General features: G+C 43.8%; 1 protein-coding gene across 3 annotated transcripts in view; it reads left to right on the forward strand.

Moving 5' to 3' along the window:
- The window catches only part of ZNF423 (zinc finger protein 423), a 423,634-nt gene that overhangs the window by 218,109 nt on the left and 190,375 nt on the right, over nucleotides 1–15,150 (forward strand). The window contains exon 1 of one of the 3 annotated variants that reach the window (XM_027869811.1): nucleotides 10,778–10,833. The exons of the other annotated variants lie outside the window; for them this stretch is intronic. The gene's annotated coding sequence lies outside the window, so the exon portion shown is untranslated. Of the gene's footprint in view, nucleotides 1–10,777; nucleotides 10,834–15,150 lie in introns of those variants that run through there. 3 annotated transcript variants of the gene reach the window in all.

Raw genomic sequence — 15,150 nt, forward strand, 5'->3', positions numbered from 1 at the left:
CCATTAAACATAAGTCATGTTGTAAGGAAGAATTAGAACCAATAGGAAGAACCACAAGAGGAAACAAAACAAAACAGAAGAAAAAAAAGAGCAAATAGTGTGCTTCGATCTGCATTCAGACTCCACAGTTCTTTCTCTGGATGTGGATAGCATTTTCCATCATGAGACTCCTGGAGGTGTCTTACATCCTTGCATTGCTGAGAAGGGCTAAGTCTATCAAAGTTAGTCATCGTACAATGTTAGCCCATCAAAACTTATCACCCACTTTGGACTCTCACAGACTCAGTTTAGATTTGGAATTTACCTGTCATGACTCTCTTGGTTCCTACACAGATAGAAAAGTAAGAACTTATGAAGTTAACTCAGGACTGATGTAAGGGACATTGTTGAATTTTTATAGTAATTTTTAATAGTAATAGTAATTTACCTGTCATGACTCCGTTGGTTCCTACACAGATAGAAAAGTGAGAACTTATGAAGTTAATTCAGGACTGATGTAAGGAACATTGTTGAAGTAGTAGGAGAGAGAGACAGAGAGAGAGACAGAGACAGAGAGAAAGAGAGAGAGAGACAGAGAGAGAGATCAGTCACTAGGTTCCTTGCAATAGGCAATATTTCATTCCTTCTCTTTGTACCACCAATGCCTGGTATGGTGCCTGGTACGTAATAGGTCCTTAGTAAATACCTGTTGATCAGTTGATTACTACCTGTGTGACCTTGGGCAAGTCACTTGTTCTCTTTGGAGGGGAGGTATAGAGGTTCATAGGCTTGGACTAGAATAAGTTGGCTGAAACAGGAGAGAGAAGAAGGATGCTTTTGTTTTTTGTTTTCTTTATCCTTTCCAAGAAGACAGAGTTTTGATGGAGGCTTGTGTTAGGGCTTGGTGACCACACATGCAGATAAGCAGGGGACAGCAGATCCCAGTATGAATGGTTTCCAAGCATCAGTGCCAAGACTGTGCTACTCACTACCTGTGTGACCTCAGGCAAGTCATCTTTGGGGCTCTTGGGTAGGTAATAAGGGAAAGGAACAAACGTTTTTATAGCCCCTCCGATGTGCTAGGCACCATGCTAAATACTTTAAACTATTGTCTCATTGGGTGCTCACAACAATCCTGCAAGGTAGGTGCTGGTATCATTCCTATTGAATTGAGTAAACTGAGGCAAACTGACTTTCCTAGGGTCACATAGCTAGTAGGTGTCTGAGGCTGCATTTGAACTTGGGTCTTCCTGACTCCAGGCTCAGTGCTTTATCCACTGCACCACCTTGCTGACTCTGGTGGCTGAAATGAAGGGTTGTACTGGATGAGCTCTGAGGTTCTTTCTGATTCTAGATCTGTGATTGTATGATCCTGTCCTTTTTGTTCATGTTTCAGTTGTGTCTGACTCTTCGTGACCCCATTTGGGGTTTTCTTGGCAAGGATGCTGGAGTGCGTTTGCCATTTCCTTCTCCAGCTAATTTTCCAGATGAGGAAACAGGGGTTAAGTTACTTACCCAGGGACATACAGATAAGAAAATATCTGAAGCTGGATTTGAACTTATGTCTTCCTCACTCCTGTCCCGGCGTGTTATTCACTGCCCCACCTAGCTGTTCCTTATGATCCTAAGACACATAAAATATCAGCCACAGTCCAAAATATGCGCTGTATTCTTCCTCATCAGTTCAGAGTATCTTAGTAAATGAACTCCTCCAAATGCCTTCTGCCCCAGTGGGGTGTGGAATGGGTAATGTTTCTCTGTAGCCAGAGTGAGGCTAGTCTTAGGGTCAGAGAAACAGATTTTGAGCTTGAAGTGACCTTAGAGATGTTCTAGTATGACTCCCTCATTCTACACGTGAGGATGGGAGGTCCCAGAGAGGTTAAGTGACTTCCCCAAAGTCACATGAGGAGTGAGTAGCAGACAGTCTTGGCACTGATGCCTGAAAACTGCTCTTGCCGGTGTGGGCTTTCCTCTTCTCATCTGCTGATAAAGCTGCTCGCTAAGCTAGATGTGGTCATCTTCATGTTGTACTCTTGTCGGTTCTGCTTGTAGTCACAAGCCCTAGCAGCAACTTCTCTCTTACCTTTATCTTTTTGGCAGTGAAGCCCTTCTCCAGACATCCCTTTCTTCCCTTACTGTTCCCAGCATTTTATTTTGTATTTTGATCCAGACCTGTGATGTCATTGCTATAGGGAATTCCTGATGAGGAAATTTTCTCTACCAATGTAAATGGACACTGATGTACCTTATAGCCCTAGAGTTGCTTAGGGCACTGAGAACCTTTGACTTCCTCAGGGTCACATAGCTTGTATGTATCAGAGAGGGAGTTTGAATCCAGGGGTTCGAGACTTTGAAGGCCAGCCCTCCCCTCACTGTATCATCCATGCACCCTGTCTTCACCCAGCTGTTCCTTAGCCCCTTTCCCAACCCTCCCTACTGTCTCAGTGCATGGCCAGATTCTTTACTTTTCAGTCTCTAGGAGTGGAGGGGAATTTTGCATTTGCTGGCCCCATGCCTGAAGGAACTACTGTCTGTTCATATCTCGTTTCTAGATATGTGCTTTGATACTTTCAAAAGTCTGTGACCTACTCATTGGGGTGGATACTCCCTATATCCACACATATTTCTACCTTCATAAATCATTTCCCTATTCCAATACATTTTTCTGCTATAATAAACTCCACAGGCTACCTGTAATTTCAGGGTGAAATAGAAACACTTTTGTTTGACATTTAAAGTTTGGCACTTTTGTCTTTGTATCCACATTACCTGGTACACAGTAACTTTTTAATAATGTTTGTGGATTGTTTTTTTTGTTTTTTTGTTTTTTTTAGTGAGGCAGTCGGGGTTAAGTGACTTGCCCAAGGTCACACAGCTAGTTCGTGTCAAGTATTTGGTGAACTCAGGTCCTCCTTACTTCAGGGCCAGCGCTCTATTCACTGCGCCACCTAGCTGCCCCATGTTTGTGGATTGATTGATTTCATGAACTGCTTTGGCAAAAAAAATAATGCATTACCTTGCGGCCAGTCTTCTGGTGATGAACCTCTTGGAACCTAGGATGGTCCTGGAATAAGAGATTGATCCAAAGTCTATTTCTGGGACTCAACTGGAACCATTTCCACCTCTTCAGAAACTAGTGGAACTTGTGGCACACCAGCATAGTTAAACACTTCCCTTTGAGAAGCCAAGGTCCTTTCCATACCACCAAAGCATTTGAAAAGGATTTCAGTGGAAGACAGAGATGTTCATGTATGTTCTGTGCTCCTAGTTAGCAGGATATTTTTTTTCAGGCTCATAGTTCACACTTCTCCAAGTTTTTCCTTCTTCATCTTGAAAGAGGCATTTGAGTAGCAGCATTTTAAGTGTCTAGCAGAAACCTTACACTTTGAGAAGTGAAGGGGATCCTAGGAGAAACTTTAACACTGTGGGGACTCTCTGCATCATGCCAATGGACAGACACATTACTGCCAACTGCCATGTTACTTAAACGATATAATGTATGAAGAGAGCTTTGCAAGTTTTAAAATACTATGTAAATGTTAGTCTTGTGGATTTGACATGACTTGGAGTTAAAAGAACTGGTCTTGAGTCTAGGCTATGCCACTTCCTGGAGGACACCTTCTTGAATCCCAGTTTCCTTCTCTGGATAATGCTTACAACAATGCTTGCATGAGAGGCAACATGGTGTAGGGGAAGAGAGCTTGTTTTGGAATCAGGACAACATGTATTCAAATTCCACCTCTTATACATACTGCCTGTGTGACCCTAGATAATTCACTTAGCCCCTCAGTTTCCCCTAGGAACATAAATTGTGGAGAAGGTGACAATCTGTAATGGTAGATATTACTCACTGGAAGCTCCCCTACTCCAGTGCAATCTCTAGTACATTCTAAATGTGAAATGCTTGCAGTATCTACTACACTGAGTCATTGTGTGGAAGTCACTTTTTAAATCTTAATGTGTTACAGAAATGTGGGTCTTTATTGCTGTTATTATTCCTTTCTTTCCTTCTTCTCTTCCCTGTCCCTTTTCCTGCCCTGTCTCTGTCTTGTCATCTCCCATTCTGTAGAGGGCTCCATTATAAGTTGAACGGTCTCCCCATCTGGGTGTGGTTTGGGAGGGTCTGCGAATGGAAACCCATGACTGAGTCACATTGGAGCCAGAGTCAGATTCCCTGGAGAGTTTGTCATCAGGAGTGGTTTGCTCCAGAACAGGTGGTGCCTGTGGGTGGAGAGCTCTGGAGGAGTCCTAGAAATTGTCACGTCCCCAGGGAGTGGGATGGGTAGTTTCCATGGCTCTGTCAACTCCTAGAGCAGCAATTCAGACAAGAGATTAGGAAAACAAGCTGGAGTGATTTAGTAAGACTGTGGACTGAGAGGGCATTGCCTTCCTCTGGGATTCGTTTCAATGAAAACCCCATCTGGATTCAGGAGGAATCAAGTCAAGAGAGTTGATAGATGTCAGATTGTTCATTTTAGAGCTAAAAGGGACATTAAAAAAAATCTAGTCCATCTCTTGTTGTACAGATTAGGACACAGATTTGCCCACGGTCATGTGGTGAGCAAATTGCAGAGCTGAGATCTAAACCCAGGTCTTCTGGTTCTAAATCTAGTGCTCTTTCATGTGGGCTTCTATCCTCAACTGGAGAATCAAAGGAATCCTTCCACTTTGTGCTGGTGTGGTATAGCTCAGTCTTGTCACTCAGTCCCTCTTAAGAAGAGACATTTGGGGGCAGCTAGGTGGTGCAGTGGATAGAGCACCGGCCTGGGATTCAGGAGGACCTGAGTTCAAATGTGGCCTCAGACACATAACACTTACTGGCTGTGTGACCCCGAGCAAGTCACTTAACCCCATTGCCTAGCCAAAAAATAAAAAAAATAAAAAAAGAAGAGACATTTGAGGCCATCTGGCCCGACCTCTTCATTTTATAGATGAGGAAATTGACACCCACTGTCATAGTACCAATAAGTATTGGAGGTAGGATTTGAACCTAGATCTCCGTGATGGCTAAGTTCCACACTCTTTTAGGCTATACTATCTGTCAGATTAGGATAGCTAGGTGGCACAGTGGATAGAGTGCTAGGCCTGGAGTCAGGAAGACTCATCTTTATGAGTTCAAATTTGGCTTCAGACACTTAACTATGTGACCCTGGGTGAGTCACTTAACCCTGTTTGCCTCCATTTCCTTATCTGTCAAATGAGCTAGAGAAGGAAATGGCAAATTGCTCCAGTCTCTTTGCCAAGAAAGTCCCAAATGGATTCACAAAAAGTCAGATACCACTGAAAAACAACTGAACGCTACATCGATCAGATTTTTGCAGGATGCACCAGAAAATACATGTGCTGACCAACTAAGGTCTCTTCAAGCTTACGAAACAACTGTCTTTCATGGTACCTTACAAGTGATTCTGTATTCTTGAATTCTAGTTTTTTTTTCTTTCTTGTACCTATGATTTCATAATGGAGGGAATTCCCTGTGGGGGAGTGCTGCTATCTGCTGATCAGCAGTGCAAGAGGAAGTGTATTGCTCCTTTGCCAGACTGGCCCCCATGCATCAATCTTAAAGGAGCTTCTATGAGGATTTCTCTCTGAAGTGCCAGGGGTGAGGTGTGCTGGTGATAGTGAGTGTTCCTAACTTCTGCCGGTCAGTTCATCCTTGAGCCTCAGTTTTCTCATCTGTAAGATGAAGATAGGCGTGGCAAGTACTATACATGGCTGTCATAAGTAACAAGATCACAGTTGTGTAGCCTGGGTGATAACATAAACCGCCATTTTTATCAGACTGAGGCATCTAAGTGCTCTGCAAACCTTTTTGAAAGGTTTATGTTGTTCTATAAATATTGGTTTTTTGTTGTTATTGTCAGAACCTGTGATTTTGTTAGTATAGGATGCTCCCAGTGTGAAAACTCCCTCTAACAGTACAGATCCAAAGCTCCTGCAATTTATAGCTTTAGAGAGTTTGCGTAAGACACCGAGGAGTTAAATGACTTATCCAGTGTCATGCAGCCAGTGTATTTCAGAGGCCATGGGACTTGAACTCATGTCCTCACTTTAGGACTAGCTCTCAATCCACTAGACCAGAGTTGTCAAACACAAAAAAACCGCCTGTTTCCTGAGTGAGGGCCAAACCAGATTAAAATATAATTGGGGTGGGGGCAGTTAGGTGGGGCAGTGAATAGAGCACCAGCCCTGAAGTCAGGAGGACCTGAGTTCCAATCTGGCCTCAGACCAAACACTTGACACTAGCTGTGTGACTCTGGGCAAGTCACTTAATCCTAATTGCCTTAAAATATGTATGTGTATATAATTGGGGAATATTTAACAAAATAAATGAAAATACAATAAAAACATAGATAATATTACATTTTAAAACTAGGTCAACATGTTATCTTCAGGGATCCTTAACATTTGGTGACCCTCCCATTTCTTTTTGAGTTTGGCACCACTGCAGTAGAATGTACGTTGCCTCTTTGTCGCTAGTTTAATAATTCCTTAATAACAGTAATACCTTGCAAGACTGTTGGGCTTTATAGTTTACAAACTTCTTTTACCTTCATTGTCTTGTGAATCACAAAACAAACCTGTGAAGTATGCTGGGTAGGAAATGTTGTTGCTTTTTGGATGATTAAACAGATCTAGAACATATGTATTAGAACTGGAAATAGAACCCAGGTTTTCTTGATCCTACCTAGTCCACTGTTCTTTCCAGTATACCACACTGTCTTTGATGATACTTTATAGAATATATTTCTCTACCTCTCTCGTCATCACCTCCCTACACCCCCACCCCCACCCCCCATCTCCCTCCTCCTCCCTACTACCCCCTATTGGTTGCCATAATGACTTAACCCAGGTGGTAGGCTGTATGGAGAGCGGGCCCAGGGGAAATAATATTACCTGGTACCAGTCAGGGTCTCAGATGTGCTTTGTGCTCCCAGGGGCACTTCCCTGGGGATCCAGTGATCTGGGTCCTGGTTTTCCTTCATTTCCCCTTCACCCCCCTCACCCCCACCCCAATAACTGGTGCTTGTGGGTGGAAGGGCTGGAGTTAGGAGGCGGAGCTGGGCTGGTTGGGAGAGAGAGCCTGTAACTGTGGCGTGCACTAGAATTACCTATTTATCTGGATAAAGCGTCTTTTGTAGAACAGTCAGTGCAAATGTTTAGATAATTAGAACAAAAGCCAAAAGAACAATTCGGCTCAAAGTGACAAGATTGGAAGGCTGGGTGCCCACCAGGATGGTGTTTTTTTTCACTGTCTCCCTAGTTCTCCCCAGCCTTAGTTGGGTTTTGATCATGCTATTTAGAAAATCCCTTTGTTGCGGGATAAACTGACATTGGCCCTCCTGTTTCTGCTGTGAAGTTTGCTGTATACCAAGCGATCACTCGGGAGAGCTAGACCATTACAAGCTGATTAAATGAGCTAATTTTAATTTGTTCAGTGGTTACACATGCACAGACCTTTTGGTGCCCTTTTCCTGTTTGTTTTTTATTTTATTTTTAAAAAAGAAAAAGACCTCTAGGAACCCTCATTAATATTCCCCCCCACCCCCTTTAGGAAAAAAAAAATTTGTAAAGCTTGAAAATTACTGTTTTAAAATACCAACTGCAGTTATTATCAATAGTAATGAAGGCAATTATATCCATTTAGCCCTGCTTACTGTAATAAAGTGCTTTATGTAATAATAAAAATAATGACAGCTAACAGTCATGTAAGTGTTTAAGGTCGGCAGAGCTCTTTACATGTGTTATCTCGTTTGATCCTCCCAACAACCCTATGAGGGGGGGTACTATTATTATCCCCATTTTACAGATGAGGAAACTCTGCCCTAGGAGATTAAATTGCGAAGTCATACACCTTAGAAGTATCTGAGGCACAATTTGAATTCGCTTCTTTCTGACTCTAAGTCCAGCATTGTGAATTAGCTAGGGCAGGCATAGTTCTCCTCATTTTACTAATGAGGAAACAGTTTCTGAGAGCACAGGATAAAACCTGGACTCAAGTCCTCTTGTCTTCTAAGTTCAGTGTTTTCTCCTGCTATCCCATAGTGCCTTGAAACACTTAGCAAACCCAGCGATGCGGTCCCCAGGCCATGCAAACTAAATGTTGCTAGCAGTTCTCCTGATGATGATGAGGAGGAGGATGACAACTCATTTTTCTAGCACTTTCATCACAACAACCCTTTGAATTAGGTAGTATGAGCGTTATTGTCCCTGTTTGATAGATGAGGATTAAAGAGGTTAAGAGAGCATTGCCTTGTTCACACAGCCCATGAGTGTCAGAGCCAGGACCAGAATGCTAGCCTTCGTGACCTGTATTCTGTTCCTTACAAAATTCCTGGCCTTTGTAACTTGAGGGTTGGGATTTTAAAGTTGGGACACTTGAGGTTGCTGGCCTGGGTTATCGTTCGGGGAAGGCTCAATCATTCCTCTGCTATGGAGCAAACTTGGAGCCTGCCAACTCATCTGGCCTAACCTAAGTCTTATGCCGAGTTCTCCAGTTTAGAAGTGGTTAATAATGCCAGTCTCCACTGGATGCCTGCAGGAAGACCAAGCCAAGCAAAGTGTAGCAAAGTATAGTGAAGGAAATTATGCTGTTAGGTTGCTTTTTGCAACACTTACGGGGAGCTCTGCCTCGAGAGGGGACCTCTGCCTGTAATCTATAATAGCGAGTGGTGTACAAAGGGAAAAGTAATTGTGTAGTTGCATAAAATGTTTTCCATTTTCACTGAAAAAGTTGCTTAAGCCATTTGGTGCCCTCCCTCTCTTCTACCTTCTCTTTATATATTATCTTTTTTTTTTTAATGCATTTCAATAGGCAGCTGTTAACTACGCACCTTTATTGCCTTTAAATTGTGAGCCTAAGCAAGATGGTTTATATCGAAGTGCATTGTTAGTCAGGGGCCTGGAGCCTGGTTTCCCCTGGAGTTGATCGGCATGTTTGAGCTGAGCCAGTTTTCCTCAGCATTGTTTCCATTTGCTGAAAGCTCTTTCCCAGAGACGGCACCCCACCCACCCTCCATCCCCTGGGTTGCCTGGGGAGAGCAGCCCCCTCCATTCCAACAGCTTTCCCCCCACCCCCTCCACAAATACCGGCCTGGCCCCCTTTTCTTGCGGCAAAGGAGCTGGCACCCAAGAGCAGGGCTCCAGTGTGTGGTGGGCTCTTGTCTCCTTTCTTCCCTCCTCCCTTCCCTCCCTGGATACATTCTCTCCTCCCTCCCTCCCTCCTTTGCCATCAACTGGGAAGGAGGCTTTGGAACAGTCTCTTGCTTCTGAGCTCTCTCTCTTGGAATCCCCTAGTGAAGTGAGTTTGATCTCCCTCCCTGGAAGCTGCCTCTGTGGACCACAGCTCTGAATTGGGTCAACATCTGGACAAATGGCTTGAGATTTCTACACTTGGCCTTTTCTCCCATCCTCTCCCCTCCCACCCCTTCCACTGCCTCCTTTCTTCCCTCCTCTTTTTCTCCCCCTTTTCTTTCTGTCCTCTAGAACCAGAGACAATACCAAGGGGCTGAGCTAGCAGAGAGACCTCAGCCCATCCTATCCCCAGTGGATAGGGTGGGGACGTGTCCCGGAGCTGAGGTCACTCGTAGGGCAGTGTGAATAGATTTCCCCAGCAGTTTGCCAGCAACACTGCTGGCCAGTGGGTGAAAAGAGGGATTAAGTTTCGGCTGTTGCCACTCGATTAAACTTTCCCCTGCGGAAGAGGCTCACCTAAGGAAGGATTGGGGAGGAGGGGGGAAAGGTAAGATGAAGGGGTATGGGTGGGGGTAGGGAGGAGGTGGAAATCCCAGGCCAGAGCTGGAGGGGGAAAAAATGAATAGAGCAGAAGTCATGCTTCCTGACAGCCAAGTGTTGCATTATAAACTCCTGGTTTGTTGGGAAGCAGAATGTTTCCTCAGAGGGGAATCAAATCCAGAAGGAGGAAAAAATGTTTTCCAGGGATGTGAATGGAACACGGGACTGGCTCCTTAAAGGAGCTACCCATCAGGCAGAAACCATCTTGCTCCCTTCCCTTCCCCAGCCTAAGGATACCTTAGCCCTGCTGGGGCCGAGGGTGTGAAGGATGCTGTCCAGCACCAGGGATGACGCTGGGTGAGCATGTCTTTTTTTCCGCTTAGCAATTGTCTTTGGAACACCTTCAGGTTTGGGTTTAGAATATTTTTTTTTTTTAACTTTTTTCTCTTTCCTTTTTCTCAATATGACTTCAACTCTCCCAGAACTGCTTCCTTCATTGCTTCTCCTGCTAGGCCTTATACTGTCCTCCCTACCTTCTTTCTCCTTCATTTTCTTATTTTTGGTTCTTAAACCCTCCTTGTTCTCACCTATCCTTGTCCTCTCACTCTTTGGCTCCTTCCCAGCTGCTCTTCTTGGGTACTTCTGAGTCCTCTTTCCACTGATCCTGTGCCTCTACTAGTACCTGGCACACAGTAAGCGCTTCATAGTTGTTGACTGGATTTGATTTTCTCTCTCTGGCCTTTCTTCCCAAGTGGCTCACATTTTCCCTCTCTGCTGTCCATCTGGTGAGGTTAGAAAGCATTCTAATGCCTGGGTTCTGGTACCAGGCTAATGACTGGATACAACTAAAGAAGGTTCAGGTCTCCACGATGAGGGTATGGTGATTCCTTTTTATAATCACTCCATGGTGTCTTCTAGAGATGGCCTCTACCACAGCCAAACAGCCAATCAATCTGTAAAGAGCATGCTAGTCTCTGGATCTGAGCTGGTTACAAGTCAGAAAATAGCTTCTTGACGGAAGATTCTAGGACCTTGGTCCCCTGGGATGTTGTTCGAGGAACCTGTGGTGAATATGGACTTTGCATTATGAATACCTTTCTTCATTTTGGGAGAGGATTGGTGAGTTTCCTTTCTTTGTATTACGTAACTAAGCTACCCAGATAGCGAACTTTTGTTCTGTAATTACACGGTATTTAAGAAGCAAATTGATAGGATAACGTGTTATTATTGGCTACTGGGTTAATAGCTATTTTGGCTGGCGTAATAATACTGCCTAACATTTCAGGCGTGCAGAGCAGAGAGGTAAGGCATCCTACAGAAGGGTGGTAGCAGTGGATGGAGTATCTGACTTCTATAAAGCCCATTAGGGCAGCATGTTGGCCTAGAAGACTGTGGAAGGTGAGGGACCCGGCAGCATCCCAGTGCTGTTGGAGAAACCTACAGGGAGCTGGTATTGGCATTCGTACCCAGGTATCTTTAGTGACTGGGAAAGGGTAGTCTCCTGCTTCCTGGATCCTTGCTACTGAGATGAGTGCGCAGCCAGCAGCAGGCATGTTCTGAACATTGAGGCTTTGGGGATACTTGTATTGTATTTGTTTTCTTTTAAAAAAATGGTTGCCACATAACTTTTCAAAAATGTGTTTATATATTTTGTTTTTACATCATTTAAATTTCCCCAACATATTACCCCTTCCCCCCACTCCCAAGAGCCTAGAGTTAACCTGGGATTTGTAGATAGTTTTTAGCAGTTTTGTGAATTTGAATGGGGAAAAAATTACGTCACTGTTTTCACTAACCTCTAACTGAAATTATCATGTCTTTCAATTATGAATGTAGGCAGCAAATATTCTGAGCAGAGATCCATAGGCTTTATCAGACAGGTCCATCACACACACCCACACACACACACACACACCCACACCCACCCCTCCTGCATTAGAACAGAGAATAAAAAAGAAAGAGAAATGAAAAAATCAGTTCAGTGAAAGTAACCAAAATATTCATCAAATTGAACTGTTTAGGCTTGTCAGTGGTACATCATGTAACATTTTTTTCAGTCTTCTCTCTTTGGCTTGTATTGACATCTCTTCTTCTAGGATCTAGAAGAGAGTAATCTAAAAAGGCTTCACAGAATCAGGTTGATCTCAAAGATGATTTTACAACTTTAGAAACTGAGGCTCAGGGAATTAAAGTTTCTTGCCCAAGGTCATCAAAGTCATCAATGGCAGAGCCTGAATTTTAATGAAGGTCCCCTAAACCCAGTGTTCTTTCCACTTTGCCAGTTTGAGTTGGTCTTCAGAGTTGGTGTTGAAGAAGAAATGCATCCTTTTTTGCCCAGCTGTTCTGGGTAACCTGCCAAGGTTGAGGCCTAAGTGATGAGATTTTGTTTGCCAGTTTCCAGTCATGTAGAAATTCTCTTGCTCTTGACTTTGGAAAACCAAGAGGAGGTGGCAGTCAGAGTCAGCCTTGAAAAGCCCTGTATATTGATTGGGAGTCTCTGAGGGGATGCAGTAACCTATCAAAAATCAGAATGAACTTCCCAGAGCAGACTTCTTACCTCACTCTAGAGCAGAGGAGTAGGGAGCATCTCCCTAAGAGGCAGGGTGGTATAGTGGAAAGAGGGTTGGCTCTTTGGTCCTAACACCTATATTTGAATCTTGGCTCTGATGTTTGCTTAGATGTGTGAGAAAGATAAGTCACTTTCCTCCTTTGAATCTCAGTTTTCTCATTTGTTGATACTTCCATTCATTTGTGCACATGATGATGATGATGATGATGATGATGATGATGATACTGTTATTATTAGGGGGAGAGAGATGCAAAAGACTCATCTAGAAATGCCTGTTTCTTCTTCTTCTTCTTCTTCTTCTTCTTCTTCTTTTAGTAATTGTATTGGAAGACATCTATCTGCTTTCTGTGTTTAAACTCTCCTCTGTGAATCTGTGAATTTGCATTGCAACTCGATGCATTGAGCGTTCTATTTTCATCCTTATCTTATAATTTAGGATAGAGAGATGAACATGGGATCAGGAAGACTGGGGTTCATATTCTACATTTGATACTTACTAGCTATGTTACACTGAGCAAGTCCTCAAGTTTTTTTAGCTGTAAAATGGGGATAATAATAGTTCCTACCTTATAGGGTTACTGTGAAGATCAAAAGATATACTGTATGCTAGGCTTAAAGTGCTATATTCATTGTTAAGTTGTTTGCCTACTCTTTGTGACCCCCTCTGGGGTTTTCTTGGAAAAGATACTGGACTGGTTTGCCATTTCCTTTTCCAGCTTATTTTGCAGATGAGGAAACTAAGGCAAACAGGGTTAAGTGATTTGCTTAGGGTTACACAATGGTAAGCAGTGTGTCTGAGGCTAGATTTGAACTCAGGAAGATGAATCTTCTTGACTCCAGTCTCAGCTCTGTATTTACTGCACCACCTAGCTGCCCAAAGTCTATATACATGTTAGCTATTATTACTGTTACAATCATTCATTTTATCATTAATTTAACTGAGAAGTGTTATGGAATAGGGAAGAGAGCACGGCCCTCAGGCTCCTGTTCAGGTTCTGCTTCTGCCACCAACTGGGACCTTGGGCAGGCCTATTAACTTCTCCTTTCTCTGGGCAACTCTAAGACTCTAAGTTGAAGACAAGGTGCTGCTACCTGCATTGTTAGAAGGAGTTTCCTCCTCCGGGATTCCCCATATCGTTGGAATCACAGATCCAGTCTCCTGTCCTATAATTAATCTTATGGATGTAGAAAATAAAACCCATAAAGAGGTCAGTAGCTTAGGAAGAGTCACATAGTAAATTTGTGGCAGAGCCATGTTTTGGCCTTGAATGATACAACTCTCTGCACTCTCCATGGATCATTCTCTGCCTTTGCATAAAGTCTCCAGTTCCATCCTTTTTTGCTGCCCCTGCCCCCTTCCTGAGCAATGAGTGAAATTTCTTTGTGAATTCCCTTATATTCATCCCCAACTCTCCCCGGGCCCCACACCACCACCATCCCAGCGGGCCTTCCATCCCTCTCTCCTGCACTGTTGTGATCTCTCCCAGTTGGCCTCACTTTCTTCATCCCATCTCCCTCCACATTCTGCCCTCCTCCTCCCCTAGTCTCCCCAGGCCATCCTACACACATCTGTCCAAATAAAGGGAGGCACCATGGGAGAGTTCTAAAGTAGGAAGTCCTAGGACCTGAGTTTGAATCAGTGCCTTCAATAGTATGGCCTCAACAAATCTTGTCAGTATTATTTGTCATTATTCTCCTAGAATCAAACTGAACTTGCTGTTCTCCCTATATGTCCTCTGTTTTCATTGTTCTGTATTTTCCTTCCTCCGTAATCTTGTTCCCTCTACCTGGAATAATATCACCCTCACATTTCTACCTGTCAGGAGTCTGCCCAGCCTTCAAGGCCCAGTTCATTTCATTGCTTCTTCATCCACAGAACCTTCTTTAGATCCCCTCAGCACTTTATACCTCTGTTCTGGCACTTCTCCCATCTAACCTCGTATTCTGGTTATTAGTGTCCGTGCTTTATCTCCTCTAATGGATTGTAAGCTCCACAATCCTTGGGATCCTATCTTGTTCATCTCTATATCCCCCCTACAGTGCTTACTTAGCACAGGGCTCTTCTTGCTTATATTAGGGGTTCGCCTGTGCTCTAATTCTGCATTACTCAGAGAGCTGTTCTAGAGGAGGTGTGTATACAGCAGGAGGGTGGCTTCTAGAAGCAGGTCAGAAGTCCAACAGGAGGTCCTTGCTCTCCATCATTGGGTCCTTCTGTCGCCACAGGCAGGGTGGGTAGGAGGGGAACCCGAGGTTCCACTCTGAAGGTATGCTGAGCCTGGGGGTCTGGATCATAACTCCTTCCTCATTCTCAGTAAAGCTTAAAAGGGGGTTATTTTGCTATGTGTATATGTGTGTGTGTCAGAAGGATGGTGAGTTTGATTCAGTAGAAAACCTCCCCCATGAGTTGCAGAGGGAGGGCTCTGTTGGGAAAAACACACACGCACATCTCTGTTTGAAACAGCAGTGGCCGACAGAAGACCCTCTCTGGTGTGGTTGGAGACAAAGTGACTGACTTACGCTTTCATCAGCCAACAACATAGAAATGCCCCCTGAAAATGATTTGCTGGCTGTATCTTTAAGAGCAGGGAATCTCAGCTTATTATCTTATTAAATCTGTCAATTTGTTCTGCTCTGGTTTGAATAAACAGAAGGTTTCTTCTCCCCAACCTTTTTTCTATTGACCCCCCTCCTCCTTTTCCCTTCCCTCCTTTTGTTTTGATGCCATTTGTCTGAGGCTAGTTACAAATAATTACAGGCTATGGATTGGTGTGTCTGGAAAAAATATGTTTACATATACTTAGGATGCAGGCTTCCTATCTCTTTGCATTCTCTCTCTCTCTCTCTCTCTCTCTCTCTCTCTCTCTCTC

Source organism: Vombatus ursinus, unplaced genomic scaffold (genome assembly GCF_900497805.2).
Source record: "Vombatus ursinus unplaced genomic scaffold, bare-nosed wombat genome assembly UNPS02014793.1, whole genome shotgun sequence".
NCBI classification, from domain to species: Eukaryota; Metazoa; Chordata; class Mammalia; order Diprotodontia; family Vombatidae; genus Vombatus; species Vombatus ursinus.